Source organism: Mobula hypostoma, chromosome 5, assembly GCF_963921235.1.
Source record: "Mobula hypostoma chromosome 5, sMobHyp1.1, whole genome shotgun sequence".
Lineage (NCBI taxonomy): Eukaryota > Metazoa > Chordata > Chondrichthyes > Myliobatiformes > Myliobatidae > Mobula > Mobula hypostoma.
Window position 1 is genome coordinate 149,188,200 of NC_086101.1, and position 13,701 is coordinate 149,201,900.

A 13,701-nucleotide genomic window follows, 5' to 3' on the forward strand; every position below is an offset into this window, starting at 1 on the left:
AATAATAAATTTAGGTGCTTGCTCAATGAGATTGGGCAAAAGAGAGGTTTTCTGTTTAGTTGCTTCCGGTTGCCAATTTCTTGCTTTATTAATGGTCAGATAAATTGATGGAAGATTGTTGTAGATCCAAGTTTTCATATGATCCAAGGTGGTTTGTGTGGTTGGGTGGAATTATCATTATTTGTGGTTGGGTGGATGAATCAGAAAAGAGACATGCCTAACTTAGAGTGTGAGCAAACAATAGGAAATAGGGTCCGATGTTAGCAAGTGTGAGATCATCCTCTTTGGATCTAAGAAAGAGTTAAAATAGCATATTTTCTAAAAGATAAGGAACAAGGATCCAAGTAATTTGTTAGCCCTATTACACAAGTCATTACAAACTACTGACAGATACAAGAAGAATCAAAAGAATGTTGCTTTTACTACAGTAATTGGAGAAGCGCAATATTAAATAGCTGAACTAACTCTATGTGCAGACTAAACTGTGTGTAGAAGGTAAATTATTACTTCAGGTTATTATGTACTAAACAACTATCAGAAGGATTGGACTTGTGTAAACTAGGAATGAATATATAAACTTCAATAATGAGGATGCCAAGCTAACTATCCACTGCAGAAAGAAATTCAAAACCAAAGTTGATTCTAGTGCATATCCAAATACATACTATTGTCAAGAATGTAGTTCCTAGTTGGCTTTACCTCTCTTTGAGTCTATTATAATTTTCATAACGTATTCTTTAAAAAATGTAAAAGTATAATAAAGAGAACATGCCTGAATTGAACAATCCCGACTGAACCTGAATTTAAGAATTGACATGATCTCCTGAAACTCGGAGGAATATTTTTACTCATGAGTGCATTTGATCATTATTTATAACTTCTTGTTTAGAGAAATACCTCTGGAGCAACTTTTGTTTAGTATTCTAGATATGAAGCTGCTTTGGTGGTAAAGTACTGTAGTTCTGCTGGATATGTAGCTTCAATTATTTTATACTCGGGGGATAAAGAGTCAGTTCACTTTAAGGATTTAATTGATTTAAAAACGAATCAATTAAAATCCATTTAATTTTGAAGTACATTCTCAACAAGATTTCCCATTCACATCCCTCCTCTCAATTCACTCTTAAACCTGGATTTCATAAAGGAGACTTAAACATTTATATAACTATCGTTTCCTGGGTATCTGTTCAGCTTTCAATCTGATTTTACTGATAGATCATGTCAATGCTTGGAATTCAGTCAGATTCAGCTAGAATTTGGTTGATTAAAGCAGGTTCAGACTTATACAGAGTCATAAAGCATGGGAAAAGGCCCTTTGATCCAACTTGTCCATACTGACCAAGATGCCAATTATGTGTTAAAGTTATTTTAATATAAATTGTAAGAATTATTACAGGCACAATGAGAGATAAAATCAACCAGTCGGCATACTTCTGATTGGTGTATATATAGATTGTAGATGTGCATTGGAATCAACTTGGCAAAGGATACCTAGTCTGACAGTATTCATAGTCCAGCATACTGTATATAAAACCACATTACACGAGGCATTGACTATAAGAAAGAAAGGAAAAAGTAAAGCTCTGAAGGAAAAGGTCAATTCATTTATTACTTTTGCATCATACAAACTATTAGTGATATACTGACATGAAATTAATTGTAATTAAAATTATTAATCTTACCAGCTCAGGTGGATAGTTTTTTTTTTAACTTGGAGATAGAAGACACAAAATATCAGGCTTGCAACCTCTAAAGCTTCAATACCATTTGGGTATCTCCGTGAAGGTGATGGTAATGTGGAAAACGTCACAAGATGTTTTTCTGAGGAACATTGATGGGGAAAGAACTGAGAAGACAAGCAATGAGGCAATGCTATCCAAAGAGATGACCAAACCAGTGATATGCAGATGAATTTTCAAAGGTAGCGATGAGTAGTGGAGTTGGAAAGATTTTATGAAGACAATCTGAAAGAATGCCACAATTCTGGGACAAGGGGAAAGAAAGGAAATGCAGGGAATACCTGGTTTAGCGGATTACCTGGTTATGTAACTGGCTGCAAATTGAAAGTGAGAGTGCAGGGCTTTTCTTTGTAATGGCTTTGGGGATACTATGAGATTAAATACTTTCATTTCTTTGCCCATTTCTCATGGAGATAAGTTGTACAATCGCAGATCCATGAGAAGTGAATGTTCAGCGATTAGTATTGTGATGAAATACAAGAAGGCATTAATAAAATACCAGAATAGAAGTTGGTAAAGGAACCTTACTGTAGGTACCTGGTACATTTTGGTGGAAAGAGTAATGAGCTGGAGACTGGGGGGAATAGTACACAAATAAAGTAGAGGAACAGAGGGATTACATGAAGAAGCAGGCAAAATGGAAAGGAAATACAGAATTCACTTAATGTAGTAACCTGGCCAAAACACACGAACATACAATAAATAGGAGCAACAATGAATTTCAAGGGAGTATTATTGAAAAATTTATATATATCTGATCAATATAGAATATTGGTTAGTTCTGGTCTTTGATTTATAGATAGAATGAGCAGTTAAGAGGAAGCTATCTGAATGGAAAGATATGATTTTGGAGCTAAATGAAGAGGTTGAGAGGAGGCTTGTGTACCAGCAAAGACCAATAAGGACAAAAGTACTCTTTCAATGCCTTAGACTCTGCAAATCAATATAAATCTCTGCCATCATGCAGTGAATGTGCTCCATTCAGCTAATAGTTCTTTTCAATGTGAAAAGTGATGACAGCATTGATCTTGTTAACATGTGGTCCTGGAGTTTGCTGGGTTCACATGGAGATACCTATATCCAGATGCAGCTCAACTTGTTGAGTTCCTCTGGTAGATTATTGCCCCACATTTCAGGATCTGCATTCTTCTGTGAATTCAGTGTATATGTTCTGTATTTGGAATATTTTTGCAAATCAGACAGTTGATGTGGTTTATATCTGTGTTATTGGTCTGGAAGGATCTTCTCCCAAGGTGTCTAGTATTAGCTGACACAGCTTACTGTTGTTGGAGCACACACCAACTGCTGGAGGAATTCAGCAGGTCAGGCAGTATCTATGCAAAAGAGTACAGTTGACATTTTGGGCCGAGACGCTTCATCTGATGAAGTCTCAGCTCGAAACGTCAACTGTTTCCATTGGTGCTGCCTGGCCTACTGAGTTCCTCTAGCATTTTGTGTGCATTGCTTTGATTTCCAACATCTGTAGATTTTCTCTTGTTTGTGATTTGATTACTGTTGTTGGATAGGTTTTATGTTTATATCCAATCAACTTATTTATCGATTTTCTATGGAGATTCATTCATTGTGATCTGTCATATATGTTATTTCCTAGTGAATTATAAGCTACATTTGAAACCCATACTTAAACTCTGTATTATAGCAAATAAGAAGTATTTATTATACATTGTTTTAAGTTTAACCAAGAATTTATCTTTTCTCTATGAGTACCTTTGTTGAATATAGTCTGAAAGAAATAGGGAGTTCAATTAATTTTGTTCTGTAGTCTGATCTGCAAAGTTAACTATCTGTTTTGAGTGCTGAGGAGAATAACTGGTGATATGTTATTCCCCAATGAGAATTCAGTGGCTGAGATTAGAATGTAACTGAAGTTTACCTAAAGGTTGGAATAATTGACTCAGAATTAGAAAGGTCATTTAAGACAACAAGCCCATTTCTTAGTCATCTATGAAGGGAAATGGACAGTTGACGTTTCATGTTTTGAAAGGTCCTGACCTCAATAGTTGCTGCTTAACCCACTGATTTCCTCCAGTGCTTTGGGTATTGCTCTGTATACCAGCATTTGCAGTCTCATGTGTCTCTATTGTTTTGTCATATCTTCCAAATCTGATGTCTGTCAGATTTTATGAAGAAGCAAGTTCAACTTCCTCAGTACTTCTTCACATCTAATTTGATAAAGTTTTTCATCTCAGTGAATTTCAGTCCTATGTTATTTCAGGTGCAAAAGGAAGACCTGCACTTGTATGTCCTCATTCAGAATGTTCTAAAATGTTTTATAGGCAATTATTCATGCTGGAAGGAGTGCAGAAATGATTTATAAGATTTTTGCAAGAACCTGAGGGCCTGAAATGTAGAGAGTTGATTCAGCAAGCTATGACTTTATTCATTGGAGTGTAGGAGAACATATAATATTATGAGGGGCACAGATAGGGTGAACATACACAGCCCTTCCCCCAAGGTCAGTGAACCAAAATGGGAGGACCTGGGTCTAAGATGAGAGAGAATACATTTAACAGGAAGCCAAGGAGGAACTCCTTCACCCAGAAAATGGCTGATATATGGAATGAGCTACCAGAAGAATGGGTTGAGGCAGGTTCTTCAACACCATTTAAAGGACATTTGGACAGGTATATGGGTAGGAATGGTTCAGAGCAGGAGTACCAAATCTGGGGGCCACAGACCCATTGGTTAATGGTAGGGGTCCTTGGCATAAAAAAGGTTGGGATCCCTTGGTTTAGACAGATATGGGCCAAATGTGGCTAGTATTTTGGTTGGCATGGACTGTTTCCATACTTTGTAACTCCAAAATATTTAATCAATCATAAAGCATTTGGAGATATTCTGAATGAGGGGACATAAATGCAGGCCATTTTTTAAAATCTCTGGAACAATGTGGGATGAGGTAAAAGATTGAAATCAAAATAGATATTAAGATATTACTTCTTCATCCCATTATAGAAAGATCGTGGAAGTTTTGGAGAGGAGATTTACCAGGATGCTGCAGGATTAGACAACAAGTCTTACGAGGAAACGTTGAGTGAGCTAGGGGTTTTCTCTTTGGAGAGAGGGAAGATGAGAGGCAATTTCATAGATGTGCATAGAATTATGAAAGGCATAAATAGAGTGGACACCCAGCAACTTTTTCCCAAGGAGGCTATAGCCAATACCAGAGCACATTTGTTAAAGATGAATGGAGAAAAGTTTAGAACAGATGGCAGAGGCAGGCTTTTTTCAAAAACAGAGGCAGGTGCCTGCAATGCACTGCCCAGGGTGGAGGTAGGGGTTGATAAAATAGGGACAGTAAACCAGACATCCCACCCTCCAAAAACTCATTTCAGGGAGGTAGCATCATCAATTTGCGGGAGACTTCCGGGAGAGGTGGGATGTCTGCAATAGAGTAGCTCCTTAGCAGCTAGCCAGCTAGTTTAAATAACATTAGCTATGCTAATAAATGAATGACACCTGTTAAACTCACCTCAACACGTCTTTTACAGTCTTAACCCACCAAGGGCAATAGAAAAGTCACTGTTGCAAACAGTGCAGCAAGCAACACTATCATTATTTTGACCCCTATTTGGCAAGGGTACACTTTAGGGTAGTCTGGGGTGACGTACGTTTTATATATTTTTTGGAACACTCTGCCATAGCGCGCTCTCACTCGCGCTCTCTCTCTCGTGGTCGCTCGCGCACTCTCAAGCGCTCTCAAAAGAATTCCTCAAAAGGAGGAATTTTCATTGTTAGAAACTGGTTTATTGCATCGTTGTTGCATGATCATGTCCTTCTACCAATATCCTCTTGCAAATTATTTTTTTGGCTGGAATATTGCTTAATGTGCAATCACTACATGGACAGGAGCAGAGATCAGGATTGAACCCAGGTCACTGAAGCTATGAGGCCACAATTTTACCAGCTGTGTCACTGTAATACTCAATTTAATAATATGGTATTCGTGCCTACTAACGAATGATATGTTTACCATTTTACTGGAGTAACCTGTGAATAATGCTGCAAAGGAATACTTATTTATTCTGTGATATCTTGTCCTATTCCTGTAACACTAAGTGCATGAGTTCATAAGGTTCATAACAAACCTGGTCTGTTTTTATATATATTAATATTATATATTATATATAATATAATATATTATATATATTATAGCTATGGTGCATAAGACACTTGAACAGTACTGTATTTGTCAACATGGAGCAGAGAGCAAAGTTATAAATCTGGCGGGAGCTGGGGTGTTGGGAATGGCAAGAGTGGAGCGCTGTGGGAGGGATGTGAGACAGGTGGCAGAGAGGGAGTGCCAGGGGTGGGGTGTGGTGCAGGAGGAGACACACCCATCCCTGAGACACCAGGCAACGTCATTTGATTCCAAACAATTGGTTTATTGATCATTATAGAATGCCTCTCGATTACTTCCTTTTTCCTTCCCTTTTTTTCAACCGTGATTTCCCTCTCCCCACCCCCTTCCCACTCTCTGTCCACAATAGAGACCCATATCAGAATCAGGTATACCATCACTCACATATGTCATGAAATATGCTTTTATTTTATTATATATATACATACACACACACGTATATACCCAAGACCTTATCTTTGCACAGTACTGTAGTTGCACTTCAGTGGCATATTTCTAAAAACACTGATTGACAGTAAGCATAATATGTGACTGAGTAATTCCCCAGAATCAGAAAAACCTTCCAAAATGGGTTTTTCTTGGACTTGATATGTTTGATGCTTGTTAGCCCCAAGAAGAGTTAAACCCACTGGACATTGAGGCAAATTATACATTTTTATTTAGAATGCATCCATTTGTAAGGAGGTTAATATACAAGAAAGGACTTTGTCCAATTTGCTGGCTTTTCCTGCATTCTTGTTGAATACTGGGGAGTAGATATTAACTCTATTTTCAAATTTAAGTTGGAAATGGATTCAATATCCACACCTCAATGCAAACTTCATAATAAAGAGATTGAGATTGCCTGCAAAGAAATCTATATGGCAAATTAAAGGACATGTGCATATCTCAGCAATATAAGAAATCACCAACTTATTGTATTAACATGTCTGAAGCAACCAAGTGATTTTCACCTCACTTCACCTGTCAGGATCAATTCCACAATTTACAAACTTACTGCGGAAACTTGGTCCATCCAATTTTAATGAGAATGGAAGAGCTTCAACAGTCGGGGCTATATGCACATTTATCTCAATCACTTGTTTTGCCTGCTTGTTTACAAAATCCAAGTATGGCACACATGAAATAATTATTAAAAACATGATCTTGTCTGATATCGGTATTAGATGAAATGAAATAACCACCTTTTTTGGATTAAATATGAGAAAGTTTTCATCTCTTCAGTTCTCAGTGCAAACTGTTCTAGAATAACCCCTAATTACAAAATTTGATGGTGCAATCACAGCTGCTGCTCATAGCTCCAGTGACCTGAGATCAGTCCTGACATCTTCTGCCCGATGTGTGTCTGCACATTCTCCCTGGATTTCTTCCCAGTGCTCCTGTATCTCAGAAATAGTGTGGATTGATAGCTACATTGGCCACTGTGGAAATGATTGGAGAATTTATAAGTATTGAGAGTTGCTGGGAATAGGCGGAAAATAAAGTGCTTTATGTGAGGATCAGGGAGGTGGTTGATGGTCAGTGTAGACTTGGTGGCTGAAGGGTCTGTTTCTGTGCTGTATTTCTCTATGACTCTATAATCATCTTTCCTTTGTTGACAACCTCAAATTCCAGTTGAACCATAGAATTGGCTTCTGAGTGAGGTATCTAATTCATCCACTGCATTAGTTCCCATCTCTTCCCTGCCCTGCAGCTGAATCCTTCGGTGACATACTTTGTGATACTTATGGACCTGACATACCTGATTTTTTCTTGGTCCAACTCCTATTTTCTATCTTGTTTCAATTCGAGCTCTCCCAAATCTCTGTTATCCCTCTCAGGGGTTCCAGTGAAGCCTAATTCTTCAGGGCACCATTCCTCATTCTTCTACATTAGCCAGCCAGGCAGGAACACGATTTCCAATTGTTCTTTTTGGTTTCCAGTTAAGTTCCTAACCTCAGCTTTCTCCACCTTCTAACCTCCACCAACCTCTGTCTTCTATGAACTCTGGAACTGAGAGTCTTCCCAGATATTAATTGCTCTCCTTTGCCATCCTCTCCTTCAGCTGCCTGAGCTCACAACTCTGGAATTCCTTGCGGAGCGCTCTCTTTCTGTTTCTTTCTCCCTCCTCAGAAGCATTCCTTGTCTCTCACCAAGCTCCCCCTCCTACTCGAGCTCTGTCTATTTTTTGCCTGGGAATATTCTCGACAACGGTGTTGTTTGAAATGCAAACTATTGTTGATATGAGTCTAAATTGTGCTTTAGTAGCGCTGCTTCACTGCTAGTTTGATGCTAAATCGTGCAGCTCTGGGAGTGTGTGAGACTTAGTGTAGTTCTGGCCGCGTCTGGCTTGATATAAATCTTACAGGTCAGTGTGCTTTCTGTTAAGAGAAACACCCGAGAAGCTGTTTCTTTCATTCGATTCTCGGGCTGGTCAAAACGCGCAGTTGTACTAGTTGGGTGAGGCTTTGTATCGGGGCTTGGCGTGCATTGTACGAGCGGGGCATCGGCAGTCGGAGGAAGGTGGCTGTCTGAGTTTTGGTGCGTTTGTGAGCAAGAGAGAGAGAGAGAGAAAACGAGAGAGAAGGGGAAGGGGAAGGGGGAGTGCTGGTGTGTTCTGATGTGCCTGACGTCAGCGGGCTGACCTCTCTCCTCCTCCCCCCTTCCAGAGTGTCTCGGAGATTCAGAGACTGTACGAGAGGAGTAAGTGAGGGTGTGTGAGAGAGATTGTGAGAGAGAGAGGAGATCCTCGGGAGAAACGTCCGCCCGCCTGTTCCGTGTTAACTCGTTGACTGCGATCCGCAGAGAAGGAGCGGGCACACTGGGGATTCCTGAACACACACTCGCACTTTTGAGCCCCCCCCCTAATTACCCCACCTCTTTACCTCCCCCTATCTCCCGTTGAGACATCTTGTAGTTCTGCAACCTTTCGCCGAGGAGCCTGCGACCCGCTTAGATGTTGGATTACTCCATAGCCGGAGACTGTAGCCCTGGATTAAGGCAGCCACACAGCTATGCCGGGGAGCGGCTGGTGCTACAGACGGGACTGACATGTTGAGGTAACCCCGGCCTCTTTATCTCCCTTCCCCACCTCTCGGTCTAAATCAGGCTTTTATTTTTGGTCTTTGCATTGCTTTAGGGGCCCGTGTCTTGTGTGCTATGTGAAGTTGAATTTCCCTGAAGGTGTGATGTGTGTTAGTGTGTTAATGTGGCGGGGAAAGGAGACTATTTCGCTATAAAATGAAGCAAAAAAAAAAGTACAGCAACAAACTGCCCTAAAATATTCTTGGCTGCCTCTTCCCCTTGTGAGATTTCCCTCTTTCTCTCTCTCACACATACATACACACGCGCGCGCGCGCACACACACCATTGAATGTAAGAGGTTAGAAATTGCAATAAACTGGAGAGGATTTGGAAAAGGTTTTAAATTATGAGTTTATTACAATGTTCTAAAATATTACAGAGGAGCGCCCAATTTTCTTTACAAGGGTTGACCGTAACATTCCCTGTTCGATTCTTGCTGTATGGGACGCATGCAAATTTCCCGGTCACAAAGTCTCCATGCTCTCCCGTGCTACAGTATTCTATCTCGCTTTCCACTCTTCCCCGCATTTCGTGTTGTTGCTGGCTAGGCTTAGCGTGCAGAAACGGAGCTTGCGGTGACCGGGTTGGGTTTGATCAGCCGAGCCGGCGGCTGAGGCTGGAAAGCGAACGCTTAGGCTTTATGGCCGCGGGAGGTGCGGAGCTCGAAAATATCCACTCACAATTCTTCGCTCTCTCTCTCTTCGACTCCCCCCCCCATATATATATATATATACACACACAACACACAGTCAAATAATCACTTATACTCACATTTCCCCCTCTCTCACACACGGTCATAAAACCATACATTCTTCATCTCTACCCTCTCTCACTCAGTAATGGAGCAACTGACACTCACACATAGACCTATACAGTCGTATAATCAATCACACTCAAATGCGTACACACTTAGTCATATAATCATTAAGTCCCTCCCCCTAACATAATCATATATAGTAACCATTCACGCATACACTTCCCCCCTTTCACACTCGAGTAATTTCGCCAGTCACACTCAGTCTCCCCATTCAGCTATAAATCGCACACATATTTGTGTAATCATTTGCAAAGTCGCACACTAATCAGTTGCATACAATCATAACCCACACGGTGGAATCAGCATTCACCCAGTCTCCCTCCTCTCACACACATTACACAATTCACATTCACATTCACATTACACATTCACAATCACTGCACACACTCAGTGTACAATTACACAATCACCCACTCTCACGCCTGCACGCACACTCACACATACTGTATATTCCCACTCTCACATTCTCTCATGCGCGCACACACACACAGCCCCAGAGTAAAACAACATTCAAACTCACTTTCCCACTCTACCAATCACACTGCCTTCCCTCGGGCGCATTAACCGACACAGATACTGTTGAGTCGTTGACGACGGGGAGGGTGTTAATCGTGGCCTGTCACGATGGCCAAGTCGTGTACAAACTAAAACGTGGGAGGAATTTGCCTAGAAAAAAACGCACGGAAGCAACTCTGGGTTTCTCTGTCATCAATAAAACTGGTCAGGAATTCACCTGGAAATACGGTCCCGGAGCCAGGTTCCCCACCAGGTGTCGAGTTGGCTGGCTGTGTGGATCAGTGTGTCTAACCCCGTCACTGCGAGATACTCATCTCGCTCTCTCCAGCGGGCGTCAACCTAATCTGACAACTTTTCTTCAACATACCTCCGGGCCATGTTAAACGTTAAATACAAACCGTTAACTGACATCGTTATATTTAATCGTCGAATTATATTTGCAATTGCATCTTTTTGATTAACTTCCAATGATTAAAAGTAGTCAATTCCTTTTTGACTCTAATCATTTTGGAATCTTGAAACTCAGTTAAAGAACTTCACGTGGTCTTTTGCAGTGATTACTTTTTTTAGGAGGGAGAGATATGTGAAAACACATAAATAAAATATTTAAAGTTCCACTGAAATGAGAGCTATTACATAATTTTTTTTACTTTAATCTGATATCTCCCGTCTTGTGTCGACACAGTTCTGTTATGTGCGGCAGTTGGAGATTACTACTTCTGCTGGGAGCTATGTGAGAATTTGCATTTAGTTACAAGTGAATGGAAAGATGATAGGCTTATGATATTACACTACTGATCATTTGTTAAGGAATTTGTGGTTAATATAAACTCTGTTAAATTCATTATTTTTTAACCTACTGTCCCTCTACATGCTAAATCTTAATGGCTTAGTCTGAACATGTAGTAATAATTTTAACTGGTGCCAGGTCCATATTAGAGAAGGTACAAATTAGATGGGCTGATTGTGCTTTTAGGGTCCTATAATTTCTTTTAAACCACCTTAATCATAATATCTTTTGTTTAATATTGTTATAGATGGCTAAATTCAGCTTTCAGAAGTGATGTGTCAGTGAAACAACAACATACCTTCCTAAGTGTATAACCACATCCAGTGAACTGGAATCTTGTAGTGTTTTAAAAATATTCACTCATAAATTATCAATGATTTACAACCAAGAGTAAAAACTATTTCCCCTTAAATGATTATGCTGAAAGCTTCCCTCTGATGGATATACAGTACCACAGAAAATTGATGAACTTTACCTTATGAACCCATCTGATGAAAGTCTTGGTCTAGAGAGGATGCATTTTAAGACCTATAAAATAACTGATTAAAAAAAGTCTAGCCTAATATTCTGAACAGTAGGTTTGGGAGAAGGAAAGGTGCAATTTTGAACTTTGTTTTTCCGTAGGGGAGAGAGCACAGCATTTGTGTTCCACCTGTTCTGCTTTTGATTTTATTAGCGCAGGATTTGAATCTGTCTAGTATTCACTGAACAAAATGCCCGTAATATCCTCTTTTTAGAGACTTTTTTCCTTTGATTGATGGATGCTTTGATAGGTGGAGCTTATTGCCTAACCAATACTTCAAGTTTCTATATTCTTTGCTTCCCCCCCCCCCACTGAAACCTTGCTCAGATACAGATTTTATTTTGTTTACCGCACTGTTATCCTTAAACCAGCATTTGGATGAAATAGGGTTCCGTATCATTATTTTTGTTCTATGTTTGAAAAGGTTATTGCTTCAGTTGAAAAAAAAGGATAATCAGATATGAATAACAAAATCAGCTTGCTTTCATACACCGGTTTAAAAGGCCTCAACACTGAATTCAAAAAGAGCATCAAATGTCAAAAGAGTCATCTGGTGAAATAACTCAGTCAGGGAAGTGCTGAATTAAATACATATTAATTAGCAATTTGTTCTGAACAGAGGGAGATTCTGTGTAAAAGAAGTGTTAATTGTGGTACAAGCGAAGTGGTTTTCTGATTTGGTTTAAATGACAAAATTGTATTCAAAGGGGATAGTGGAAATGAGACTCTTCGCTAATTTTACTATTGCCTGTGCGGCTCAAAATCTGTGTCTATTAAAACTTGGTTGTGACAAATGTGATACAGTCTTCGACAGAAAGAAACACTAGACATTCCTCACATGAACCACTGCTAACCAGTTTGTCTTTTCAGTTACTCTGAATTTAGCTAAGATTATCCACCATTCGTTTGGCCCAAAATTCTTTTCACAATGTTGTCAATGTCTAGTAGAAGCAACTCCACTTTAAATTGCATTACAACACTTTGCCAATATGTTACAGTCAATTTATATCATAATTTTTTAGATAATAAAAGACCACATATTTAAAATGCATGCATCTGACATAAAATATTGTATTACATGATAACCATGTGATCAAAGATTTAAGAGAAAAATTGCTTGTGCTTTAGGTTTGCAAAAATAGGCATGTACTCTCAGAATTTCGTCTGGCATGCTTTTTGGTGTTTTGTTACTCCTGAAATGCACAACTGAACTACTCAATAGTTGTTGCCAGTTATTGACACATCCTGCTGTTCAGCAGCACCCAGTTACAAAAAATAGCTGTTCAGCTATTGCCACATGCAGCTGTCCCTCCCTGCAAGCTTAGGTTTCATGAGTGGTGATGGATGCTGGATGCCTGTGGCCAGTTGTGAGGTTTGCACAGAGGTCAGGAATAATGGTGGAGATTAGGAACGCTCCTCAGCTCAATTGTAAATGAGTTATCTTTAAGATGTGTGCAAGTCACTTGCATTGTTTGCCCGTGTGAAAATCCAAGTGAGGAAATAAGAGATAAGTGATAGGCAAATTAAGAATATTCAGGAAAGGAGGTTTTTCGTTCATTTCAACAGTGGAAGATTTTGTTTGCAATTAAGCTTTAATAAAGGCTTCAGTTTTCATCTGATTGATGATAACATTATTTTTAGGTAGACCATGTCTTTTCCTTCAGGAGACAAGTGATTGTGCTTCAATTCCCCAGGAGTGGTACAGTGGGATTTTAATCTGTGCGGCTGTTTGTAGTAGTCATGACCATTGTGCGCGATCCAATTTGCATATAATGAGGATTTAAAACAGGAAAAAAGCAAACCAAGATGAAGAGCAAGTTATGAATGTTTATAGTGAATCAGTTCCTTTATTAATTACTTCCTCTGTGGTATAGATGACATACATTTTTTTCCAAATGTTAAGAATTTTGTGATTATTAAAATTGTTTTGTGAGTATTTGGTAACCAATCCAAACACTGTTTGTCCTTCACAATTGGAAGGAGACCGGGAAACATTAAGTCAGCTGGTTTGGACACAGAACTGTCGTATGTTTTTCACTGTTTTATAGAAGAGTGCACCCATTCTATAAATGCAGGCACGGCTTTCTGGAA

The 13,701-nt window shown here is 39.4% G+C and overlaps 1 protein-coding gene across 13 annotated transcripts in view; it reads left to right on the forward strand.

The window, feature by feature from the left end:
* LOC134347072 (receptor-type tyrosine-protein phosphatase delta-like) overlaps positions 1-13,701 on the forward strand; it is a 2,469,925-nt gene that overhangs the window by 1,845,598 nt on the left and 610,626 nt on the right. The window contains exon 1 of one of the 13 annotated variants that reach the window (XM_063049164.1): positions 8,349-8,939. The exons of the other annotated variants lie outside the window; for them this stretch is intronic. The gene's annotated coding sequence lies outside the window, so the exon portion shown is untranslated. Of the gene's footprint in view, positions 1-8,348; positions 8,940-13,701 lie in introns of those variants that run through there. 13 annotated transcript variants of the gene reach the window in all.